The sequence below is a fragment of the Dasypus novemcinctus genome, chromosome 22 (assembly GCF_030445035.2).
Source record: "Dasypus novemcinctus isolate mDasNov1 chromosome 22, mDasNov1.1.hap2, whole genome shotgun sequence".
NCBI classification, from domain to species: domain Eukaryota; kingdom Metazoa; phylum Chordata; class Mammalia; order Cingulata; family Dasypodidae; genus Dasypus; species Dasypus novemcinctus.
The window spans coordinates 38,661,992-38,677,809 of record NC_080694.1 but is presented as its reverse complement, the minus strand read 5'-3'; the positions used below and the strand labels follow the sequence as shown (position 1 = coordinate 38,677,809).

The window sequence follows — 15,818 nt, the reverse complement described above, 5'->3', positions numbered from 1 at the left end:
CATAAGCCTTTGTAAATCATCTTCTTAGGATGATTGCTCTATGAATACCTCTTTGTACTTTACCTCTCTCCTTCAGCGTGTAGAGTGAAAGCAGAGCCTTATTTATGCATGGCCAGCAACTACAATTGTCCTTGCCCTAGTCAGGACTCCGGATATCGATTGATTTTTGTTCTACCACTATATAGTCAAGGTCTTTTTCTGTGCAAAATGCTCCCCCATACTTGAAATCATACTATAGTTCTGCATACTACTTTTTTCACTTAACAAAGCAGGTAATTTTTTTCCACATGTAATTTAACCATCTTCATAAGCATTCTTTCAATGACTGCATGATACTACATTCCATACTTTACTTTGGTTCCTTTCACCATTTCACTGTAATTTGACATTTAGGTCATTTCTAATTTTTCAGATATAAACAACATGGTCCTTCGTTCTTGAGTGTGTGTGTGTGTTGCCCTATCTCATCAGGGCTTCTGTATACGAGGATGAGATGGAGGTCCCCGGTTTCTGCAGCATCCTTTCAGAGCGCTGAGCACCTGGTCTGCGGGAGTGGGAGACTAAGCCAGTCTGGAGTGCAATTAGCATTTGAATTAGTGACAGGAGGATAAACAGGTGATTATCCCCTTTAACAGCTGTTGAATGGTGTTAAAGAGACACTGTCTGGCAGCTTGAGCTTCAGATGTAGGGTTTATTAACAAATGATTAAAAAAAGGAAGAGAACAATTGGTTTTTAAAAACAAATGAAAATAGGATTTCAAAATTAAGTTCTTTTGCAGTGCTGTAAACCAAAACGAAACTCAGTTGATTCCAACTCCTGAATCGAGGTGTTTGTTTAAAAAGTGAATAGCATAAATAATCCCATTTCATACTTCCTGCTTTTTGTCTGAATAGCTCAGAGTGATTTATAGATATGCTCACAATACCCCTTCAGTTAGATAAGGAACACCTACGATAATGATTCAGTATTTGCATTTTGCCCTTGGGGAAACTAAGTCACAGAGCTGTTCATCGACTTTCACCGAGTCACCTGAGAAGCAGAAGACACAAAATAGAATTCACGGCTCCAGCCTGGAAGTATCAGTTTTTTAAAATAACGCTTTCGTTTTTTCTTGGTGAAAATCGTATTGAGATCCTTAGAGTTAGTAACAGGTGAGGACATTTTTATTGTACATGATTTTTATCTCGACAGTTTTCCTTTAATTACCTGTTTTGGATTAGAGCTATGGGAACTCCAGCAGTTTGAGTTGGCAGGGGCCTCCTGGAACGTATTATTGCTACTATTTGCTTTACTTTTATGTAAGTTGATGCTTCTTGACTTACTTGCCTTAAGTTCTGGGATCATGGATTTAGGGTCAAAACAGATCTAAAGCTACCACAGGATACTGCATTACAGCTGGTGGTCTGGGCTTTGCACAAATTTTACAAAACTCAACATAACTTTCAGGAAATTAGCCTACCCTTGGTGCCAAAGCAGCAAAATCTTCTTAGCGTGCAGCATGCTGATGAATACACTTGTTTTGTCTGTGTGTCTGTGTGTGTAGGAGCACCACAAACACAAAAAACCAAACTGAGGTAGGCATTTACTCGCGATAGTGGGCTTTGTTCTTCACTGCAACTTTTGCAATCTGATGTAACCCTTAAAGCTGATTTAATAAAAATCACAATGAGACACCATTCACACCCATTAGGATGACTTTTACTAAAAAAACAGAAAGTAAGTATTGACAAGGATGTGGAGAATAGGAACCCTTATACCTTGCTGGTGGAATTATAAAATGATGTATCCACTAAGGAAATCAATATGGTGTTTCCTCAGAAAGCTGAACGTAGAATTACCGAATGATCTGGCAATTCCACTCCTAGGTATATACTGCAAAGAACTGAAAGCAGGGACTCAACAGATACTATGCAACAATGTTTTTAGCAGACTTCTTCACAATAGCCAAAAGGTGGAAGCAACCCAAGTGTCCATTAACAGATGAATGGATAAACAAAATGTATGGATACACATTGGAATATTATTCAGCTGTAAAAAGGAATGAAGTTCTGATGCGTGCTACAACATGGATGAATCTTCGACATCATGTTGAGTGGAATATGCCAGACTCAAGAAGACAAATACTGTATGATCTCACTTATACGAAATACCTAGAAGAAACAAATTTCATAGAGACAGAAAATAAGTAGTTTAAAAAAGGGAAATTTTGAGTTATATATATGGTACTACAATAAAAAGTGTTTTGTTTTTTAAGAAAAACTGGGTTAAATTTATTCTCGGAAACAGAAGTAATTTATTCCTGAAAAAAAGCACATTAAAATATTTTTTGATCAAGGAAATAATCATTATCCTTTAGAAAGCTGATTCTTACTATTAATAGAAAAGTAGAAATAGATACCTCACAAGAATTAGTACTGAATTATTTGCTCTTTAACTTCAAGTTTTTACACTGTCTTTCGGATTTAAGGAAAAATCACTAAACTCACCCTCAGCCTGCCTATTGCCTCCGACTTGCTATTTGCATATATGTAAATCACCCCCCTTAGCCAGGTATCTTCTCAGTTTTTCACGATCAGCAGGACAGTCCAAGGATCAGATAATCCTAAATAATAATCTGACACTTTCTTTGCTTTTCCAGGACAGCTCATCAGTTGTACTTCTGTTTGAAGGAGGTGGTAGTGAGTGAGAGGTTAGGCTAGGGTTGGATTCGATCGTTATATAAATCTGTCCCAAATATTGCGTGGGACAAACAAAAATGTATTCATTATTTATCTGAAATTCAATTGTAATTGGCCATTCTGCATTTTTCATTTGCAAAATCAGTTAGGTGCGTGCCGGAAATCTTTACACAATAGGCTCCTGGGAGTTTCCCAGCATGCCTGGTGTAGGGACAGGTGGCCCAATTTTGTTTGGTTTGGACCTTGAGCTAGGATTCTGTTCCAATGGTGTCTTGCCTCCCTCCCCGTGAGAAGATGGGAGTAGGAACAGCTCCTAAAGATCTTTCTGATTCTAAGTTCATTAACTATATTAACGATAGCTATCGCCTGACATGAAATTTGGTAGCTGCCCTTAACTGCTGGAGAAAGTCTACAGTCTCTTTAAGACAAGGCAAGGGGGTGGGAGCTGGGTGAGAGAGCGGGGATCTGCAAGACGCAGGGATCAAACAGTCCACCTCCGATCCACTTTTCTAGAGCAGCTCTTTCCGCCGGGAAGGAACGTGGCATCGGTGAGTGCGTTTTCGTGCCCCCAGCGATGGTTTCCCAATGATGGGAAACTTCCATGTGTTTCCTCCCTGGGTGTCTTTAAGTCTTTTGTTTTCAGCTGAGCTGCCAGGAGCTGGAAAACTCAACTCCCCCAAAGTGAACTTCCTCTCCTTCTATAAACTGACCCCTGGTGGTTGCTATAGCAACTGCAGAGCGCAAATAAGGCGCGGTGTAAACAAGCCCCAGCCCCGAGCCGGGGCACGCGGCGCGCCCGGGGCGCAGGGCATCCGGGAGGAACGGGACGCGCCCGCGAGGTGGGCCTCGGGGCGGCTGCTCTCCTCTCCTCTCTTCTCCTTCCCCCCTTGACTTCCACCAACCCAGGGAGGAAACAGGATGTGGGAGAGAAACGTGCAGGGGCCTGCCTTGGACGCCGAGGGGTTAACGCCACGCTGCGCTGCGGGGAAACGAAATCTAAACAGGGCCCCGGGGGCTCTAGACCACAAGGTGCCAGCCCCAACCTGGAAACCGACCACCCTGCGCCTCGGGCGCGCGGCAGGGCTGGGGGCTGGGGGCTGCGGCCCCTCGGGTCAAGTATCCAGGCCGAAACGGGGAGTGGAAGCCCGAAGGGTCGGGGGGCTCTTGGCCTGGGTGCTTTCTCCTTTTTTGGACGGAAGGATGGAGAAAGGGACACGGTGCTTAAATGCTTTATGATTTTGAAGTTAAACACAGACACACCTACTTTTTTTCCTCTCCAGGAACTTGGCTGCTGCTTGCAGGAAGCTTTCTGCACATAATAGCACAGGTTACAGTATTATTTTCGGTTTTCTTTGGTTAACTATCTCCTCCCCGCATCCAGCTTGCTTTAAGGAAGTGTTTTTGTGCGTTAAATATAAGCCATTATGATTCATTTCACACCACAGCTTCCCTCCGAGCACACTAGTGGATCCTACTTGGGTCAGTGGGTGCAAAACCCTGTATTTTATTTCTTTAACACTACAGTCCATGCTCTCATTTCTTTCTGTGGAAATCAATGTTTTTTTTTCAGTAGCTTTGATAAGAGGTCTAGTGTGATGAACTAAATCTACTCTTATAATAATCATTTTTATGGCACTGTTAAGTTTTAAAGTGCTCGCACATCCATCATTTCACTAGAGCCTTAAAACCACCCCCAAAATCATATAGGGCAAATTATATCTTTGATTCTTCAGATGAGGAAATTGACCTAAGAGAAATTAGATGACTATATTACTGGGATATTGTGGGTTTAAAATTTTGGGTGTAAAAGAATATCAAGATATGAGTTGCATTGTTACCAAGATAACTAATCCTCCTGTATTTATATGAATTTAAACAGCCAAGAAATTTTCTACAAGCTATAGAATACATACATTTTACACACCAACTATAAAGCTTTATGTGTACACTACATTTCTCCCCAGTACATTCCAATATCTCCTACCTAGCATTTTTCTTTACATTATCTTTTGTAATAGGGGACCAGGTACTGATTTTTAATTTGTTCCCAAGTTCTTGCCTGGTCTCCATTTTATTGGCATTAAAATATTGTCATCATTTTCCTTTAAAACCTTACTAATCGTGCCCAAGGCTGGCTTGCTTTAGGCTCATCCCCCTTAGAAAAAAATAAATGGCAGATCCACCATAGTTCTTGCTTTTTCCACAAAATTTATTTCCTTCATGCCTTCCTCCCTCCCTTCCTTTTTTCCTTCCTTCTTTCCTTTCTTCATGGACCATAGCATTTGTATGCCTTCTGCATCTGCAAAGCTGAACTCTTCCCTGATGGGTGGGCCATCTCTGTGAGATTTTTTTGTAAGATAAAAGGAAGGAAAGGAAATCTGGACGAGCAATGCCGTTTCGTTGGGGAAAACAGGGAAATTTGTGAAAAACAGACAGTATTTTGGAATCCATCCTTTTCTTATTACTGTCCAATGATAGAAAGTGTATGTCTGTAGTCTTCTTCTACGACATACAATTTAAGACTCCCAGGAATCTGTTAATAGCAGCCTCTGTGGGTGGGGTGGCGTTCAGAATCAAGGAATGCATTTATTTCAGTGGAACAAACTTGTAGCATCCACCCCCCGCCAAGAGCAAAGAGATTCCTCTGTCCCCCGGACCCTCCCTTTGAACAAGCGTCCGTCTCTTTGCCATCAGAAGGTGTCAGGAGGGTTGAGGTTTCTGTGGAGACCACATTTTCAATCCCCAGCCCTGGAGATTCTTTTCTCAGATCCTGCAAAATTTACCAGCAGAGTTTTTAGATGAGGGTGTGTCCCTTCCCAGGGACGGGACAGCAGCACGCTTGCTTGGCGGCCCAGACCCACCTCTGCCCACCCCAGGAGTCAGCCTACCCCGGAGGGGAGAAGGCCCTTGAACCTTTGCAGTGTTTACCTTGTACAGAAGACCCTTCTCGTGAAAGGGGAATAACCCCTACCTTCTCCCATGAACTAAAGCTCTGATTTACTGTGTTAGAATAGAGTGAGAAGGGATTATAGAACGCTATGGCTCGGAAAAACCCTGAGAGATCATTGTTGGAATTGGGTTTTCCAAAGATTATATTTTTTGTCTTTATTTATTTTTTTAAATATTACATTCAAATCCAAAGGTTTTAAATATCAGAGTTTGTTTCATAATCAAAACACTTTCAGATCCTCATCTGATAGCAGTTGTATTTTTATTCATGCTGGCCCAGAGCTGTCCAATCCAGATAAAATGCAAACCACCTACCTAATAATACATTTTCTAGTAGTCACTTGGAACAAGGAAAGAGATGGGAGTAATTTTAATAATACATTGTGTTTAACCTAACAGGACCAAAATATTATAGAGTCAACATGTAATCAATACTAAAACAATGATCAATTTACACTCTTTTTTCATACTAAGTCATTGCAATCCAGGGTGTATTCTACACTTACGACACCCTGCAATTCTGACTGGTCAAGTTACAAATGCTCAATAGCCACATGTGGTGGTGGCTGCCATATTGGATGGTGCCTGGTATGAATATGGATTCAAGAGCCTCTTAGAGATGCTCCCTGACCCCCTAGAGTCCTATAGGCCATGGGAGGAGAGCTCACCTGTGTGATGGCTGGTAGCAAGGTGGGGCTGCATGGCATCACCAGCCTGAGGGAGACATCAGTCAGTATCCAGTGTTGATGACAGATACTCAGCCTGGACAGAGAGGATTGGCTCCTTATCAGTAACTCCCAGGTATGGTTTAGTAGCTAAAGGAAGATTCAGAGTACGCCTTATAAGGTCCACTGGTGTCTGAGCAAAATGTAGAAGGTATGGGATTTGATTTGGGGATGAGTTGGGGCTTGATGGAAAAATTTCCAGGAGATCTGGTATCCTTATGACCTTAAAAAAAAGACTTCCTAGGGAGCGATGTAGCTTAAGTGGTTGATTGCCTGCTTCCCATGTGTGAGGTCCTGGGTTCAATCCCCGGTACCTTCTAAAAACCAAACCAACAAACGAAAAAAAACCAACTTTTATTGGGGGCAGTTGTAGCTCAGTGGTTGAGCACCTGCTTCCCATGTACGAGATCCTGAGTTCAATCCCCAGTACCTCCTAAAAAAAAATAATATTCTTCTTGGACAACATAGCTCTTAATAACCCAGTTCTTTCTTCCTCCCTTCATCCCTTTTAAATGTGTCTCTCACAGGTCTCAGTTGGATGTTATCTCTTGAAGGTAGCTTGCCTCCCTTCCCCCACTCCCTTCTCTCTGGAAGCTGCCTCAGCGGAGACCAGTGGCCAGGCCTCCCCAGGCACCCTGAAGGGAGGCCTCGGGCAACGGTTCACATAATCCCCTGGGGGGAAGCCGAGCCGGCAGGTTTCTGGAAGAGTGCTCCTAGGGAATGCCAAGCATCCTCTCAGACCTTTGGACTCTCTGCTGGGGGCGGGGAGGGTCTGCATTGCCGTTTCAGCCGCGATGGCGAATTTCCCAAACTTCCAGCAACCAGTGTCCCAACCTGGCAGGGCCTGCAGCTAGGCCACCGGCAAAATCCAGGGTTGCTTTGGGGCCGGGCTAGGGAAGTTTCCATTTTGCATGGTTACCAACTCTTAGGATTGCCAGCGCTGGGTGTGATTGCAATGACGTTTTCCCCAATACACCCCTGCCTCGGAGGTGAGAAACCGCTGGGGAAACGCCTGTCCGCTGAGCTCCCCTGGGCAAGCCGGAGAAATGGTCTTAAGTTTCTACCACAGTTTGACCACCTCAGAATCAGTTTCCTCCTCTCAAAAGCCAAGATGATGTTGAGTGAAATCAGTCAGACGAAAAGGGGCAAATACTGTATGATCTCACTTAAATGAAATAACTAGAATATGCAAATCTGTGGAGTCAGAAAGTAGAGGACAGTTTACTAGGGCCAGGGGAGAAAGTAGGGAACCAGGGAGTTATTGCCTAATGGGTGAAGAGTTACTCTTTGGGGGCGATGAAAAGCTTTTGGCGATGGATGGTGGTGATGGCTGAACAACTTGGAGAATGTAATTAACTGGACGTTGAAAATGAATTGTATGCTGGAAAATGATTAAAATGGGAAAGGCTATGTTGTGTATCTGTTTCCACAATACAAATGCGGAAGAATAAAACTTTTAAAAAGTCAAGGCAACAGCTGGCAGCCGGGATGCACAGGGCTTGGATTTCTCAAACCTGAAAAAGAACAAACTGCCCGGGACGGGAAGGGGTGGGGCTGGGCTGCCGCGCCTCTCTCCCTCCCAGAACCCTGCCGCCCTCTAAGCCGGGGGATTCGGGATCTCCTCGGAATTGCAAAACGCATCGTCGTTGCTAGTTAGCCCTGCAGGGAACTGGGCTCCCCGCCGCACCCCCTGCGTGGGCCCAGCCCCTGCAGAACCCGAAGTGTCCGCTGGCGTCTTTCTCGGTTTGCAAAACAAACCACGACTGCTTTTGTGGGAGGTTTGGGAGGCTCCGGCAGGCCCCTGGGGCAGCCCTAGGCGTTTCGACACCACAATTGGGTAAATTCAGTGACCTGGGTGCTCTGGGAAAGCAGGAGCACAACGGCCCCCACATTTTTGCAGCGCAAAGTTCACCCCCCGGGGGCTCGGGGACTCGGAGGCTGGCGCTGCTCGGCTGGGGTTTGCAGTCCCCGGGCACGCACGGCCAGGCCTGCTCCCGGGCTCCGCGCGATGCGCCCGGCGCTCCCGCCTGCCCCTACTTACTCCCGCGCGTGCGCCTCCTTGCAGCGTGGCCTCCGCACGCAGTTAGCGCGTCCCGCAGACTGTCCCAGGCCGGTGAGGATAACAGTGTCGGTGCTGCTTTCCTTCTCCTCTGGGGCGAATGGCGCATGCATCCGTTTTCCCCAAAGCCTGTGTCCTCAGACATGCTTAGTGTGGGGCAATCGGCGCCAAAAGGTGCTTGTGGACAGCCTCAGCCCGGGGAGCTGGTGGAGGTGGGAGGTTCTGGAAGGAAGGAGAAGCTACCGGTGCTCCCTGGTGCAGGACTGGAAGCGGCTTCCTTTGCCGCGTGGCGAGTCAGCCTTTGCAGGTAGGCTGTGACCCAAGGCAGGAATTCATGTGACCGATAAGCTGTCCTCGCAGCAGTGGAGCCAGGACTGAGATCAGTGGCCCCAGGGGCCCACTTGCAGCAAAAGGGATTCTGAAAAAGAAACAATACCCATGCACTGAGCCTTTCAACTTGAGCTGGAAAACTTGAGCCTCCCCTCTCTCTGTCCTTGCCTGAAAACTTGAGCTGTTCTCACGGGCTGCTGCACTTGTTCCAGGACTTATGGCCCTTAAGAGTCCCACAGGGAGCGGCTCGGTGCTTGATTGAGTTGTCCCATGGTTTTTCAAAAGAAAAACATCTAAAGCAAATATGGCCAAACAATAAAGCTAATTGGTGGGGACCTGGGGGCTTTGCTAGATTATGTCTGTGGTTTTCTATAGATCTTAATAATTTCAAAATTAGGGAAAAAAATGTTTTTTTGAAAAGAAGGAACTGGGTATTTATTTGGTCCAGCAGAAGCTGTTTGGGGAAGCCCCGTTACCAAGCTTTCAACCTGACAAGGGCTGTCCTTTTTCCCCTCCTGGGTTAAGAGACTTGCAAGTGGTGGGGTGGTTGGGAATGCTGGATTCGTGGACAGGTTAGGTTTTACAGCACCCCCTCCCCTCCCCACCTTGGCAAGGCAGGAGCCGGCATCCCGTTCGGACAGACCAGGAAATCCTTGTTCCTGGTATAGCCATATCCTAACAGCTCGGCTCGTTCCAAGCCCGCAGCAGAGGGGGCAGGGGGAGGCAATCACAGCCCGGCTATTCCCTGCAGTCCTTTGTAAACAACATCCCGCATGAATCACTAGGTAAGTCAACAGTAATCTTCCCGATCCCGCCAGGGCGTGGGGGGAGGGCGGGGGAGAGGAGACCCCAAGCCCGGCTGGGTGACTCGCCTGAGGTTGCAGAGAGAGGATAACCTGCAGGGAAAAAACCGGAGCTGAGAAACCCCAGCTGGGACCTTCGCTTCCGGGGCCGTGAGCCCTGCTGAGCAGGACCTGGCCGTCCCAGCGAGCCTGCGTGGTCAGTGGGGGGGCCTCTCGGGGCAGCCTGGTGCCCCCCCCCACCCCCGGCCAGGCCTGCCAGCCACCCCTCGGTGCACGTCTGTGAAGGTCCTTGCAGGCCAGCTTCAAGGAGGAAGGGCCCAGCGTGCTGACATTCAGAGAAGGTGACTGGAGGCCCAGGAACTGGTCGGACTGGTTTGAAAGGCCTGCAGCCACTCGGAGAGGGAAGGCAGGGGAGAGGCTTTTGCGCTGTGCCTTGCAAATAAAAATCCGAGGGCCCCTGATGGAGTAGCCACAGGCCTGATGTTCCTCTAAGCCACTTACTACATCCTCGGGAAAAGCTAAGACCTCCAGACGTTTTCAAACTTTTGACTGGGGCTTGGATAAAAAGAAAGCGTTCCTCTTATAGAGGAATTTTATTTTTGTTGTTGAGCTATTTCTTAAGCCAAGATTTAAAGTATAGTTACTACATCTTTCCATAAAATGTTTTCTCTAGCTGCAGCTGCTTCGTCCCTTGGTAGCCAATGCCATCGTGGGGGGTGGGGGGGGGGCAGGTCACAACTTTTTCCAGTGGGGTGTTCTCTTCTGCCAGGATACTTAGGGAGTCAGTTCTATTTGCCACTCTAGAATAACAGCTTGCCCATATTTTTGAGAAAGACAAAAGTAATTGGCCTGCAATATTTCTCACTGGTTTTGGAAGACTGGGAAATGTTTCCTTAGGAGAACATTTGTCCCACCTTAAATTGCAAGGGATTAAAAAAAAAAAAGCAGCTGCTGGGAATTTTGGGTTCTTGGGAAACAAACCCAGGTTTATGACAACTTATTTGAAAGGAAGACCTTTTAGAAGTAATTTTCGATTACTCTGGTTGCCTTCCGTATCATGTGCTTTTCTAAGTCCTCCCAGGGGTAGACGTGAAAACAAATGTTGGCAGACACCTGGCAAATGGGGGGATCCCACACTCCCAGGTTTCCTTCCCTCTGAGTGTCAAATGATCTGTTGCAGCGTTGTGATTGTTTTCTCCTTCCTTACCCAGAGGAAAGTCCCCATGACCCATTTTTTTTTTTGTTCAGTGCTTTTCCACTCTTTTATAATCTGTTACTGTGACCTTGAGATTTAGGGAAGAGGCTTTGGCAGAAAATGCTCCATGAAGAGCCAGCCTGCTGCCGGTGCCCAGTTCCATGCTTGGAGGGCCCTGGAGGCTGAAAGGACACAGAGTCAGGGCTAGGAGAGCAAAGAACAAGCACTAGGGAGCAGGCGTGTTTGTGTGTTTTAGAAGAAGAAGGAGAGAGAGAGAGAGAGAGAGAGAAGACAGAGAGGTAAGATAGAGAGGCAGAGGGAACCTGATTTAACGTTATGTTTTGTCCTAGGTTAGTCCCTGAGAGATTCGCTTCTCATAAAGTAACTTGTGAAATTGGACGCCGTGTGCAGGAACAGTGGCTCTTCAATGAAGATATCACTGCGACGAGAGGAATAATGGGCTACAGAAGAAAGACCCTGGCATCTTAGGGAGAAGCAGAGGAGGTGAGAGAAGAGGCAGCCCGGGGCAGGGTGCCCAGAGGGAACGATCAGGTGATGCGCACCCAGGGGTGAGGGGCGGAGGGAGCCGGCTCGCCTCTGTGCTCACTGCCCCTTCCCTGCAGTCTTGTCCTTCTCTCCCTCTTGACCCTGTTTTGCTTTGGCAGATGCCTCTGCCAAGGCTTACTTCATCAGATGAAATGGGGGGGAAATCTGATTTGCAACTAATTGGACTTACTGGAGGCAATTAGGAGTAAGCTGACATGAGGGATCTATCAGATCTTGGGATTTTCAGTGTTTCTCATCATATTCCTGGGAAGTTCTTCCAGAATTCAATGGCTGTAATTCTGAAGTGTCTTTAGATACCACTTTAAACCAGGATAGTGGCCATCTGGAAATAGCCACTGGATGCTCGCTCTCTCTCTCTTTCTCTCTCTCTATCTCTCTCTCTATCAATCTCTTCCATTTATCTAATCTATCATCTACCTACCATCTACCTTATCTTTCTAATCTGTAATTTATTTAATCCTCTACCACCTATCTAATCTATCATCTATCACCTATCTTGTCTAATCTATCATCTATCTTATCTATCTACCTACCTATCATCATCTATCTATCTAAATCAAGCAAAAAAAGACATTTACTAATAGGTATAAAGGATGATTTCCTTTATATTTTCCAAATTGTTGAAAGTCTTTAATTTTCTTCAGTGACCAATCATTTATAGATAACGAATTGTTCCTAGGCATTCTAGTTCCTTCAAAAGAGTTTTCCATCTGCATCAGCTCCCAATTTTTAAAAATCATCACCGCTTAAGCACTCGTAGTGAAATTTCTGCCATTCCACTTTTCAAATTTTAGACCCTGGACTTAAAAGCAGATGCACATGTTTCACTGACTGATACATTCAGTCATTCAATCATTCATTAGTCAACAAATGTGTGTTGACTGCCTAGCACGTGGAAAGCCCTGTGGGCATACAAATGTGGTGTGCATGTGTGTGTGTGAGTGTACCTGTGGGTATGTTTGTGCACATTCCTCTGTGTGTGTGTCGGGTTGCACACAGGTATGCACAAACATCCTCATGCCATGCAGTTAACTGCTTATTTTTACCCAGCAATTCTTTTTTCTATCTTTTTTTTAGGAGGTACTGGGGATTGAACCCAGAACCTCCTACAGGGGAAGCAGCCGCTCGAACCCCTGAGCTACATCTGCTCCCCTACCCAGTGAATCTCAGGCCACATAAATAATTGCTCAAACCATTTTATTTTTTTCCAGGTTGGTGACAGTGGCCCTGCTTTCACAACAGCCACTGCCACGTTTGGTGGCCGTTCTCATGCCCAGTAACTTCGAAGGGAACCACGGGAGAGAGGCAGATGCAGAGTCACTGGTTCTTACTTGCTAGTGTCGTCACAGAACCCTGGCGATAGGGATTTCTACATAAGATGACACAAGAGGAGGAGAGCAGCAAAGGGATGTGGGAAGCTGGTCAGGACACACCTGCCCACCTTTCTGTTAAATGCAGTCTCTTCTGCCTGCTCCCTGCGCTCCATCCTGAGTACGTCAGTGGAATGCGTGTGTTTATATGGTAGACCGTTTTCTGCTTTCGCCCGCCCAGCAGGGGTGGTTCTGAGGCTGAGACCTATCATTTGCTCCATTCGCGGGTTGAGTCTTGGTCTGTGAACTGGGGTCAGGCAATTGCTCCCATCACCACGTCCAGCCTCCACCAGGCTGGCAAATTCCTATGCTACCAGGCTAATGCCAAACCTCTAGAAGAGAGACATGCAGTGATTTAGGGAAACAACACATCCAGCCAAGCCACCTCTCCTCTCTCTCTAGGTCTTGGTTTCCTTTTCTGAAAAGAGATGATTGGATACGAGCTGCTCAGGGACTCTGGGTGGGACATTCTCCGATTAAGGGGAGCACGGCAGCTTCACTTTGGTCCAGGGAAGGCAAAGTCTTTTCCTGGCTGCTGTTCACATCTTGGATAATTTCTAAGTAGGCCAACCTTGACTAGATAATTGGATGCAGGAATGTGTACCATTAGGAGGGCCAGGGTTGGGTTGCGGGGGGAAAAATATACCGTCTGTAAGACATTGGCTATAGTTTGTTATAATGTTTTGATGATGCTCTTTCATAGTTTTTAGCAGTTGTTTCACAACAATGCAAGGTGTTGGTGATGTAAGGGAGCCCTGTATGATGTGTATATTTGTTTTGCAAGTTCACAGCTTTTACTATAGACTTCTTGTTTATGGATGTTCACGTATGAATGATAAACTTCAATGAAAAAAAAGTAAAAAAAAAAAAAAAAGGCCAGTGTTTATAACTGCTGAGGAGGATTGCAACGAAAAAACGTCTTTCAGGGAAAAACCAGAAATACTTCTTGAGCTCTGTGTGGCCTGTCATTCCTGCCATGTGCAGATATGATCTGGGAGAAAAGATAATGTTGAGAAGAATGGAGGAATACAGAGCGAGTTTATTAAGGTTCATAACTAGCTGATTAGGATCTTCCAGTAGATTCGATTGCCCTTTCTCTGTGACAGCTAAGCCAGTGGCCACTACCTTGTACCAGACTTTCTCCTATGGTTTTCCACGATTCCCAATGTTCGAGAAGTGCATCTCAACTAAGTACCATCATTCCATGAGGGTAAGGGAAGTACAAGGGCCACCTGCACTGGGCGTTGCTGGGAGGGACCCCACTCCAAGAAAGGAGTTTTCCAGAAGACAAAAGCAATTGACCTGCAGGGGCTTTCCAAGAAAATGCAATGATGGAATACACCCTACGGAACTGCAGATAAGCACCACTGGTGATAAACCAGCTTGGCTTATCAGAATGGACTGTCAAACCACACTAATCAATGTATATCAGCTTCCCACTCTGTAAGACCCCACCCGTATGCAAAATGGAAACTTAATGTCAGGCAATCAGAACCTTTCCTCACTTGCTTCTGTGTTTGCCCCATACAAGCTCGCCCTTTCCACCTCCTTGGTGGAGCTTCCTTCTGCTTTGTGAGTGAGATGCTGCCTGATTCATGAATCACTCAGTAGAGCTGTGAACTCCTAAATTGCATGAATAGTTTTTCTTTTAATAATATATTTTGGCAATTTGCTCTCTGTATCCATTTTCTTTTCAAGTATTTTATCCAAATAGCTCTTTATCCAACTACTGTATTTCATTTTTTATTTTAACATTTCTGTAACTGGAATAAATTCAATATTGATGGTATATTATACTTTGATTGTTAGGGTTTATTTCTTTCTTGGTGGCACACAAAATAATTGGTATGATTGATAGTATTTTAGATTTGTCAATATATTGCGTGTGGGAGTCTTGAGAGTTCCTGAACCAGTGATAATGATTTTTAATAACTTCCTTCCCACCCAGAGGAAGGACGTGGACATCCTACACAAAAAGGCTCTCTTCTATCACTTCAGGAATTTTCCAGGTGCTGTCTTTGACTCCCTCCTCCAACCCACTTGACTTTTTTTTTTTTTATAATTTTTATCGTGGTTACATATATACAACTTAACATTTCCTATTTTAACCACAGTGGTGTTAATTACAACCACAATTCTATGCTACCTTCGTCACCATCATTACCGATATTTTCCGATGAATATAACCATTAAGCATTAACTCCCCACTCCCACTGCTGTGCCTCATAAGTTTGAGCTTCCTGTCTCCATCAATTACATATTCTAGTTATTTCGTAGAAGTGGAATTAGAGATATCTGTCCTTTTATGTCAGGCTTATTTCATTTTGCATAATGTAGTCAAGGTTTACCCATGTTTTAGTATGTATCAAAAAGTCATTCCGTTTTCTGACTAGGTAATATTCCATCATATGCACAGACCACATTTTGCTTGTCCTTTCATCTAGTTGATGGACAACTGGGTTGCTTCCACCTTTTAGATACTGTGACTAATGCTGCTATGAAAACTGGTGTAAGTGGGTTTGCTGGGCTATGTGGTAGTTTTATGTTTAACATTTTGAGGAACTGCCAAACTGCTCTCTACAGTGGCTGTACCATTTTGCTTTCCCATCGCAGGTGCATGAGGGTTCTTGTTACTTCTGCCTGCTCACTAGCACTTGATATTGTCCATTTTAAGAAATCTGAGCCATTTTAATGGGTGTGAAGTGGTATCTCACTGTGGTTTTGATTTGCATTTCCCTAATGGCTAATGATATTGAGCATCTTTTCCTGTGCTTAGTGGCCATTTGTATATCTTGTTTGGAGAAATGCCTATTCAAGTCCTTTTCCCATATTTTAAATTGGATAGTTTGTTTTTTTTTGTTGTTGAGTTTAAGGGTTCTTTATGTATTCTGGATATTAAACCTTCATTTGACCCTACCTTGATGGCTGTGGCTTCAGCCCTTTTGTCTCCTACCTGGTTTTTGTTTCCCGACCTGGCTTTTTCGTTGATCCCAGTAGGCTGTCTGTTGAGTCTAATTTTGGCTTCACCTCTGGGCTCCTTCTTTCTGCTGTCCTTCGGCTCCATGCTCTGTAATCTGCAGTCATTCTCCCCCAGACATCTGCCAGCCTCATCTGCCAGCCTTCCAATCAGAGATCAAGACT

General features: G+C 45.2%; 2 long non-coding RNA genes across 5 annotated transcripts in view; one reads left to right on the top strand and one right to left on the bottom strand.

Annotated features, from left to right (window-relative positions):
- Positions 1–1,677: 1,677 nt before the first annotated feature.
- Positions 1,678–8,950, bottom strand: LOC105745444 (uncharacterized). Of its 2 annotated transcripts, none has more exons than XR_001118142.4 (3): positions 8,395–8,949; positions 6,297–6,443; positions 1,678–2,151 (listed from the first exon to the last, which is right to left on the bottom strand). It is a non-coding gene; the product is annotated as an uncharacterized lncRNA (long non-coding RNA). The 2 variants fall into 2 exon arrangements; XR_001118143.4 differs by lacking the exon at positions 1,678–2,151 and adding an exon at positions 4,471–5,449 and having other exon boundaries at positions 8,395–8,950.
- LOC131275317 (uncharacterized) overlaps positions 2,937–15,818 on the top strand; it is a 48,379-nt gene continuing 35,497 nt past the window's right edge. The window contains exons 1-3 of one of the 3 annotated variants that reach the window (XR_001118144.4): positions 2,937–3,227; positions 11,091–11,244; positions 12,519–14,473. This is a non-coding gene — a long non-coding RNA (uncharacterized lncRNA). Of the gene's footprint in view, positions 3,228–9,359; positions 9,528–11,090; positions 11,245–12,518; positions 14,474–15,818 lie in introns of those variants that run through there. The other 2 variants (XR_011647034.1, XR_009182736.2) reach the window with 2 other exon arrangements.